The sequence below is a fragment of the Vicia villosa genome, linkage group LG3 (genome assembly GCF_029867415.1).
Source record: "Vicia villosa cultivar HV-30 ecotype Madison, WI linkage group LG3, Vvil1.0, whole genome shotgun sequence".
NCBI classification, from domain to species: Eukaryota; Viridiplantae; Streptophyta; class Magnoliopsida; order Fabales; family Fabaceae; genus Vicia; species Vicia villosa.
The window spans coordinates 160881078-160891470 of record NC_081182.1 but is presented as its reverse complement, the minus strand read 5'-3'; positions in this window follow the sequence as shown (position 1 = coordinate 160891470).

The following is a 10393-nucleotide window of genomic DNA, read 5'->3' as shown; positions in this document are numbered from 1 at the left end:
TGCACAAATGTCTTGAGAACCTTAACTCATTTTGATTACATTTGGACTCGAATTCAGTTGAATTTTAATGAACGACTTCCCACTCCATTTGCTTCTTCAATGAAGCCTTTAGATCAATTCAATTCACTGATTCGACCAAACTTGTGTGTTGAATAATGGTAAAAAGATGTCTTCAGTGAAATGAATCTTCAGGTTCCTCTTTTGTACTATGATTCAAAAATGATCTTAAATCCAAAGCAATACCTTAAACACAAAGGATCCATGAATTTAGCCAATACCTTAATCTCATATTTACATGGTGAAACTCAACAACCTTGAGCAATGAACAACTAAACCCTGATCTTTTAGAATCCTTGATCCCGAGCCTAATTTATTGATAAACGATGCATAATATGTTAATGACCTAATGGATACATGTACATGAATGCAAAAGTCTAAGCCAGTTAGAGATAAAATTAGATGGGCAAATTTTGGGGTGCAACAGCTGCCCCTATTTAATCGTCTTAAACCTGAAGGAGAGATTGGCGTTAGCCTTTCGAGCATTCAGGGTGGAAGAAGATTAAATACCAAGTGAACCTGAAAATTTGCCTTATGAGAGATAGGATCCACTGAGGAAGAAATGGTGTCAACTCCAATGAGGAAGATTGCGTCAACTCTGGATTGAACATATTAACTCTGGGTTAGAAATGAAATAGAACTCAACTATGGGTTGAAGAAGAAAAGTGGGTCAACTCTAGGTCGAAGAATAGAAGGAAGTCAACTCTGGGTTGGATATGAGGTAAATGTCAACTCTGGATTGAGAACGGAAAGGGAAATCAGTATTAGTGGGACAAGATATGGGTATCAACTCTGGGTTGAGACAACGTAATTCAACTCTAGGTTGAAAGAGGGTAGATGAACAATTAGAAATGACCGTCAACTCTGGGTTGAGTGGAAAAATAAAGATGACCGACAACTCTGGGTTGAGTGGGAAAGACAAAAGATGACCGTCAACTCTGGGTTGAGTGGGAAAAAAGATCAACAAGGAATAACTGTCAACTCTGGGTTGAGTGAGAAAGAAAGAACATCAACTATGGGTTGAGAAAGAAAGAAAGAACATTAACTCTGGGTTGAGAAAAGGTAATTCAACTTTGGGTTGAAAGAGGAAATATGAACAATTAGGAATAACCGTCAACTCTGGGTTGAGTGGGAAAGGACAGAAGATGACCGTCAACTCTGGGTTGAGAAAAAATAACCGTCAACTCTGGGTTAAGTGGGAAAGAACAAAAGATAACCGTCAACTCTGGGTTGAGTGGGAAAGGATAAAAGATAACCGTCAACTCTGGGTTGAGTGGGAAAAACAAAAGATAACCGTCAACTCTGGGTTGAGTGGAATAAGAGAAAAGATAACCGTCAACTCTGGGTTGAGTGGGAATAGAAATTAACAAGGAATAACCGTCAACTCTGGGTTGAGTGGGAAAAGAAGAAAAAATAACCGTCAACTCTGGGTTGAGTGGGAAAGACAAAAGATAGCCGCCAACTCTGGGTTGAGTGGGAAAGACAAAAGATAACCGTCAACTCTGGGTTGAGTGGGAAAAGAGAATAATCAATTCTGGATTGAATAAAAGGATAACCGTCAACTCTGGGTTGAGTGGGAAAGACAATAGATGGCCGTCAACTCTGGGTTGAGTGGGAATAAGGAGAAATCAATAAGACATAATCATCAACTCTGGGTTGAGTGGGAAACATGAACAATTAGGAATGACCGTCAACTCTGGGTTGAGTGGGAAAGACAAAAGATAACCGTCAACTCTGGGTTAGAAATGAAATGGAATTCAACTCTGGGTTGAAGAAGGATAGCGGGTCAACTCTGGGTCGAAGAATAAAGGGGAAGTCAACTCTGGGTTGGACAAGATGTAAACATCAACTCTGGGTTGAGAATAGAAAGGGAAATCAGTATTAATAGGACAAGATATAGGCATCAACTCTGGGTTGAGAAAGAAGGAAAGAAAATCAACTCTGGGTTGAAAACAAGAGATAGACATCAACTCTGGGCTGAGAGAAAGTAATTCAACTCTGGGTTAGAAATGAAATAAACGTCAACTCTGGGTTGAAAAGGAAACGTGGGTCAACTCTGGGTTGAAGGATGAAGGGAAATCAACTCTGGGTTGAGGACAATAGGTAGACATCAACTCTGGGTTGAGAGGAGGTAATTCAACTCTGGGTTGAAAGATGACCAATTAGGAATAATCATCAACTCTGGGTTGAATGGGAGAGAAAGAAGATAACCGTCAACTCTGGGTTGAGTGGGAAAAAAAAAGAGTCAATTCTGGATTGAACAAGGGATAATCATCAACTCTAGGTTGAGAGGGAAAAGGATAAAAGATAACCATAAACTCTGGGTTGAGTGGGAAAAGACAAGGAATCAACTCTGGGTTGAGTAAAAGATAAGCGTCAACTCTGGGTTGAGCGGGAAAAGAAAAGAGACAACCGTCAACTCTGGGTTGAGTGGGAGGAGATAATTAACTCGGTTAAAAGATGGAGGGAAAGTCAACTCTGGGTTGAACTCAAAAACATCAACTCTGGGTTGAAGAAAAATGACCATGATTGGCTTTGGGAGATGACACCGCAATGGTAACTCTGAGTGATCCAGTGGAATATCGATTGATTGCTTGTAGGGACCTCATCTGATGAGTAACTTGGCTTATGCTTCATATGCAATGTATGATTTATTTGTGCACTTCTGGAGATGCAATGTTATGGATTCTATATGTAGTGTATTGATTGATTTGTCAGGGTTTTTGCTTTGTGTGGAATAGATTAGGTGGAGTTCTGAAACTCTGCTTGAGAATCAAGGTGGGGTGGATGCCCCTGATTTGTTGATGATTGGATCATGCGGGAGAAATGTCAATGAGAATGCAATGATATGCATGATGTATGCATGATTATGAATGGAATGATTTGTTTCCAAGATACCAGGAGTGGATGGAGAATGCCTTTGTGGAAAGGTCATTGCTTGAAGGATAGAACTTGTGAAGGTGAGGTGTCTAGCTTGACTCCTCGACACTTGTCTCGATATCTGACACTTGATTGAAGATGAAGAAACGACTTGTTTCTATCTTGCCCCAGCTTGCGTGATCTTATGAGATAGAACTTTTGATAGTGCTTGAATGATGGAGATTGCAATGGTCTGCCCCAGTGTTGATCATGGAGTGAGTGCCCCAGATTGAAGGGAATTGTTCCACCAAATGGATTCTTCAGATATTTGCTTTGCGGATAACCAAACTTTGCCCTTGTAAGATTACTCGATGGAACTTCAATGTTGAACTTTCCTTGGTATCAAGTACTTACTTTCAAGTTAGAGACAATTCTGTTTTGAAAAAGGATAATGAGAAATGCAATGCACATGTTAATCTCAAAGAAGAGTTTTATTTGTCAAAATGTTGTACTGATACGAACACAAATGACACAGCAACATTAGGAGTCAGTTTGACATGATTTTACAGTTTGTATGCTTTCGGAACGAACCCTGCTTCAATTAGGACTTTTGAGGGTTGTAACGTGGCCGGGTTCACGGTTTGAGAAACAAAGGATAAAGGCTCAAGTTCTACTTAACCCGCCCCTTCTTCATGATGTTCTCCAGTCCTACGTTCAGTTAGTTTGACACGAGTATTCATCCTTCAGGAAGGATTATGATGGATGAGGATCCTTTATGGCTTTGATGGAGGTGGCAGTCACCCTTTGGTGCTTTTGTTGATGATTATAACAACTTGTCCCTTGGAGGATTTTTCTTTTGCTTTGTTTTTTACTTTCCCTAACTTTTGCCTGGACAAAGAGTTTCTTTTGAATTTGGTTTTCGTTGTCCAGCGGGATATGCCCTAATTTTTGCCTAAGTCATTTGCTTTAAAGCTCTTCCTTTCTTCTTTTTTTTTTGACTTAGCGGGCTTTTGTTTCTTTCTTTTTTGATCATGATTCAATACTTTCTTTTCATTCTTTTTTGTCTCGTTCGGAAACAAGTTGTATGACATTTGTGATTGACTTGATGAAAAGGTTGTGACTGCCTTCTTCTTTGTGAATGGGAGACATCCATTGTGTAATGTGCTCTTCTTCTTTTGTTGTGATATATGGAATATGATTGATCCTCTGATGGAATACCTGAAAGTTGAACGCTCGGTCGCACTAACTGAAGACTACCCTGCCCCTGGTTAAAATTGAGGGTTTTTGTATATTTGAAAAGAAACTACTACTCCTTAGGCTCAAAGGGGTTGACGAAGGTTTCACTCCCTTATAACTCCGGTGTTTAGGAATCGAAACAATGCCTGTACATCATCAGCAGGATCTTTGTTCCAAAAGCATACAGTTAGTAGTTCATGTGTTTTTTGATTTTTCATCATTCTCCTTTTTTTAATTGCTTAAGACAAATGAGTTGAATATCAATGAACATAATGACAAAGATGAAATGATTTGAGAAAAACATGTATATTGCATTATTTTTATTTATTCAAACAGAATGAGTTTCTTACAATGAGAAGTACTTGATAACAACGAAAATAATACAATTGAAAGTACATGAGAAATCTATACAATGACAAGCTTGGTCTTATTTGGATGCAAATGAAATGTTCTCTGACAAACATAAAGTCTTTAGGCTCCATTGGTAGAAGGTTCCCTCATGAAGAGGCATGGGATTCTTTGATAGTAGCTTGATTTTGTTTGTAATCCCCCATGATTCTTTGTTTGTGAGCTCTTGTCAGATATTGGCGTCGAGGAATCGTCTTGTGTGATTTGATGGAGAGGGTGAGTGTAAGAGTCTTGGTAACCATGGATGCATATGCATGAATGCAAAAATGTTAATGATGATGCAAATGCAGTAGGAATCAGGATCAAGGATCAAGGCCTTTTGTGTTAATAACTTCTCATGGTCAATAAGATATGGTCGAATCCTCTAGATTCAGAGGTTCGACGTTGCTTTCTTGATAAATAGGTGGTGCATAAGTCAAAGATGGTCGAACCCTCCAGATTCAGAGGTTCGATGTTGATTCTGATAGATAACTGATGTAGAAATTCTGTATAAGTCAAAGATGGTCGAATCCTCCAGATTCAGAGGTTCGACGTTGATTAAGGATAGATAGTCTGAATGGGCATAGGGTGGGATGGAGGCATGTTTTCCTGCAAAACAAAATTTCCCAACCCCTCTCACAGGTGTGATCTAGTATAAGGTAGGTCAAAAAGCCAACAGAGGATTGAAAGTAGGCGTAATCATACGATATTGCCTCTTTCAACCAAGCTCTGTCCGTGGATACATGATCGGATCAATCAGACATACGTCTTCTGTCCGTCATGGCCACTCTATTCCTAGTTCCTAAGGTATCACTCATGGCCTGGGTATTGGGCCTTTTACCTCATAGAATCATCCCACCCAACCTGCAAACAGAGAGAAAATATGTGGCCCCCACGGGGACCCATAATATAGTCCAGATGCATGCGGAAAGTAAATATGATATGCAAACAGGAATAAACATGATATACAAACATATATACACAGGATGTAAGCATATAAACAAACAAAGAAAAACACCCAAAGAAAATAAACAAACAAAGGCTAGGATCGACTCGCTAAGAATGGACCAGCACAGGTCTATCACATCCCCAGCAGAGTCGCCAGCTGTCGCACGCTCGCGAAAATGAACAGAGTCGCCACCAATATATTTATCCCAAAGAGGGAAAGGAATATCAGGAAACCTAAGGTGAAGGAACAGGGTCTTGCGACCAGAGAATCAAGGTACGGGAGTCGGTTACGCAAGGGGAAGGTACTAGCACCCCTCACGCCCATCGTACTCGATGGTATCCACCTATGTTTGTTTCTATCTAAAGGGTGTATAAATCTAAAGCTTAATTACTAAGGGAATGCATGCAAATGAAAGAAAAGAAACACGGGGAAAATAAGGTTTATAAATAGTTGTGCTCGCTTAGGCCCCGCGACCTAATGCCTACGTATCCTTTTCAGGAATCAGAGCGCCGTAGTTCGGCTCCATATTTTTGTTTGTTTCTGTGTTTTTTAGTGGACGAAGTTACATTCGCACTCCGCTGCTCGACCTCTGGAGTCTTAAGCTGGGAATGGAGCGGAAATAACGTGTCCGATTAAAGAATGCCTCGGAGGCAAGGGAGAAAAGAGATTGGTTTGTGTCTTTTATGTGTGATTCCATGATGGACGAAAACCTACTACAAGGCATCGCATCACTTCCTCACTTTGATTAGCTCTGAGCCTTTATTAGATATTTTGAAGTGTTTTTGTTTAGGTGTCTTTTAAGGGAAATTAATTTGTGACTTAGATCATACCAAAAAGAGTTTTGTTTTGCATATTTAGAGAAAGCACATCGAGGCCTACGCCACAATCGTTTCTCTAAATAACGGTTAAGAAATACATCGAGGTTTCACACCTCAATCATTTCTTCTCCGCTAAGTAAAGGAGATACAAAAAAGAGTTCTTTTGTGAATGTTTAGAGAATGCACATCGAGGCCTACACCACGATCGTTTCTCTAAACAACGGTTAAGAAATACATCGAGGCTTCACACCTCAATCATTTCTTCTCCGCTAAGTAGGAAAGAACATACATCAAGGCCTACGCCTCAATCATTTCTTTCTTACTATGAAATATAGTAACGGTATGATCTTCATCGATATTTATTAAGTATTTTAAAAGTTGAAAAGAAAAGAAGGAAGACTAGCCTAAAATGATCAACTAGCCTAACGTTACGATGGGAATTCTAGATCCTAATGGCATGAAGATATAAGCATAAGCGGAGATCGAAATTACAAGTAAAATACAAGTAAATAACGATACAAAAATTAGTGTAAAATGGCTAACATAAACACCTGAAAATATGGTACAAAACATGATTCAAAATATTGCACAAAATGAATTAAAAGATACTATTTTTTATTGATTTTTTTACATGACAAAAACAAGAATTCTAATCAAACAAAAAGAATTAAAATAAAAGCCTAAACTAATATTTTGTTGATTATTTTTTATATGCCGAAATCTATGTACTCAAATCTCAAAATTAATAGGAAAAAAATCAGTTTTTATTACCTAAAAGAAACATAAAAGAATCTAAGTAAAAACACTAAATTTGTTAATTGAAATAAAATGGAATCAGGGGGTGCAGAATTGAACATGATGGTGCACATAGTACAGGCGCAGGGCCCAGACAGAGAGGCCCAAAGGGCGCTTTTTGTTCACAGATTTCTTTTGCCAAAAATGGCGTATCATGGGCCAAGTGGGGGCGCGTCTAGCGGTTTTGGCCCAAGAAGTTATTTGATCCACTTGATTACCATTATTATTCAGATTTTTGTTATCAAGAATACAAAAATTAATTAAATAAATAAAAACAAAAGAGAAAAGATAATAGAAAGAGGGCAATTAGGGTTTGTAATTGTGACCTTTCAAGTTTCCTGAACGAAACTCTTTGCTTTTCCTCAAACGTGACGGCGGCCGGAGATGCTTAATCCCCCTTTCCGATCAATTTTTCAGCGAACATCACCGTAACAATGCTCCGACCCCCACCGCAACAAGACCTCCCTCACTTCTTCGCTAAATCTTTCTCGGAGCAGCTCCCTGAGTCGGAAACAAGCGGTGGACGTCGAGGTTGTTCCGTTGAAATTGAACGTGATGAGTTACGATGAAGGTGCGACGTTGTTGTTGGTGCTGAGAGAGATTGTGCTTGAAGACGCTATAATGGAGAAGAGTTCTCGATGTAACCTCTGAGAGTTCGCGGCGGTGGAGAAACTTCTGAAGAGCAATACGTCGAAGATTATATTGAAATTGCAGCTTGGTCAAGGTGAAGAGAAGTTCAGAGAGATTCTTCAATAGCTTAGGTAAGATCCGTTCGCTCCTTTTCTTCAGAATCTTGCGTTTCTGTTATCGTGCTGCTGAGGTTTCATTGTGATTCTGTTAGATTTGCTTGTATGGTCTTGATGATGATAATCATCGTTGCTGTATGCAGAGAAAGTTGAAGAAGTGATGGAGATGTATGAAAGGGTTTGAAGAATGATTGGTTGAAGAAAGAGTGAAGATGATGAATGGAAGTGAAGGCTGAAGATGGTGATGATTGAAGAGAGAAATCAGAGAAGATGAATGATCAGCAATGGTGGAATCAAGTGAAGAGAGAGTGATGAGAAGATGATGAATGTTCAGAAGTGGTGAAGAGTGGTATGTGATGAATGGAAGTCTGAGATGGAAGAGTGAAGGGATGGAAACAGAGTGAAGAAGAATGGTTGAGAAATGACGTCCGGAACTGAACAAAATGGTGGCTGAAGATTATATATAGGTTCAAAGGTCATCTATCTCTGATTTCTATTGCTCTCTCTTCCCAGAATTCTGTTATGAAGTTTGTTGGTGGTTAGAGGGTAGTTACATATCTGTAACTGAATCAGTTAGGTGGTTTGAGTTAGTTTTGAATCTGTTATTTTCTGTTATGCTGTTAAAGTTAGTTTTGAATTGGTTATGGAATGTTTGGTGTTAACTGATATGGTTAGGACTAATATGATAAAAACAGTGGTATTTTTGTGTGGCTTTGGTCTAGTTTAGGGACTGTTTTTGAAAATGATATGAGATGGGCTTAATTACATATGGGACTGTTGAGGGTTAGAATGCAGGGACTGGTTTTGTTTAGTGTATATGTGAGGTTTCTATTTGGAATAGGGAATATGAGGTTAATATGGCGTCACTGTTTGGATATTGAACTTGATGAATGGCCTATAAATATGCACTGATTCATGTTGTTTCCTCATTTGCTTGTGATGCAGGTTTGGAATAATTGATTCAATGCCGATGCAGCATGGTTCATGGCCAAGAAATAACTTAAGGAGGGATGAGATTTTGGAGTGGGAATCGATGAAGCCTTTGTTTACTTTGTGTAATCTTCTTGGTCATGTAATGCCATTGGATGGGGATGTAATTGTTTCTTGGACTTGTAATGAGTAAAATATGAGTTAAATGATGAATAGAATTATAATGGAACTTTGAAATGAAATGATTTTTTTCTTCACATTTGAGTTATCTCCTTTTTTTCCATTTGCATTATCATGAATTTCCAAATATTTCTCCGCATTGCAACATTGAGTGAACCCCTTGCACAAATGTCTTGAGAACCTTAACTCATTTTGATTACATTTGGACTCGAATTCAGTTGAATTTTAATGAACGACTTCCCACTCCATTTGCTTCTTCAATGAAGCCTTTAGATCAATTCAATTCACTGATTCGACCAAACTTGTGTGTTGAATAATGGTAAAAAGATGTCTTCAGTGAAATGAATCTTCAGGTTCCTCTTTTGTACTATGATTCAAAAATGATCTTAAATCCAAAGCAATACCTTAAACACAAAGGATCCATGAATTTAGCCAATACCTTAATCTCATATTTACATGGTGAAACTCAACAACCTTGAGCAATGAACAACTAAACCCTGATCTTTTAGAATCCTTGATCCCGAGCCTAATTTATTGATAAACGATGCATAATATGTTAATGACCTAATGGATACATGTACATGAATGCAAAAGTCTAAGCCAGTTAGAGATAAAATTAGATGGGCAAATTTTGGGGTGCAACAAAAGTGTCTGAATGCAGAGCCTTGCAACTTGCTTCTTCTTTGGTGATTTGGCATTTGGAGATAGAAAGGAATCTTACCATTTAATGCAAAATGGTTAAAGTGACTTAACCATGGTTATTTCTCTAAGCTTCTTATCTCTTTCCTATCTGATCCCAAACCAGAAAATATCTTCTAATTATTGCATTGGTGTGTCATCACTTGCATTATTTGGTAAGATAGTTCATAACTTTGGCAAAATGACTTGAAATTTCAAGTGAAATGGTCACTAATGGCAAAATTCAAAGCCATAGCTACACTCCATATTTTTTCATGCTCTTGGACATTTTGGAAAGCTCATGTTACATACTTCAAAACCCTAGTTGGAAGTTTCTTCAAGACCTTTAAGGAAATGGATGAAAAAGATCCATGAACTTTGAGAAAAATGAAGTTTCAAGTGAAATTTTCCAAAGATGCCAACTTTGAAGCTCCATATCTCTTAAATGATTGATCTTATGGAAAAAATTTATATGTGTCAAAGTTGTTTATTGGATCAAAATCTACAACTTTCATGTTGGAAGTTTTTTTCAGTTTGTAGGTGAAATTTTGAGAAATTCCCTTCCAAAGTTTGGAAAAAACCATGAAAAACACTTAGAAATTTTTCTAAGTATGAAAAGTCAAACTTTGACTTTTTGATTCTTGATTGATTTTCTTGATTTTTCTTGATCAAATGACTTCATATATCATATATTGATGATTCAAAACTTCAAAAGTCATGGTTGACCAAAATTCCCAAAAGTCAAAGGTGTTCTTGTA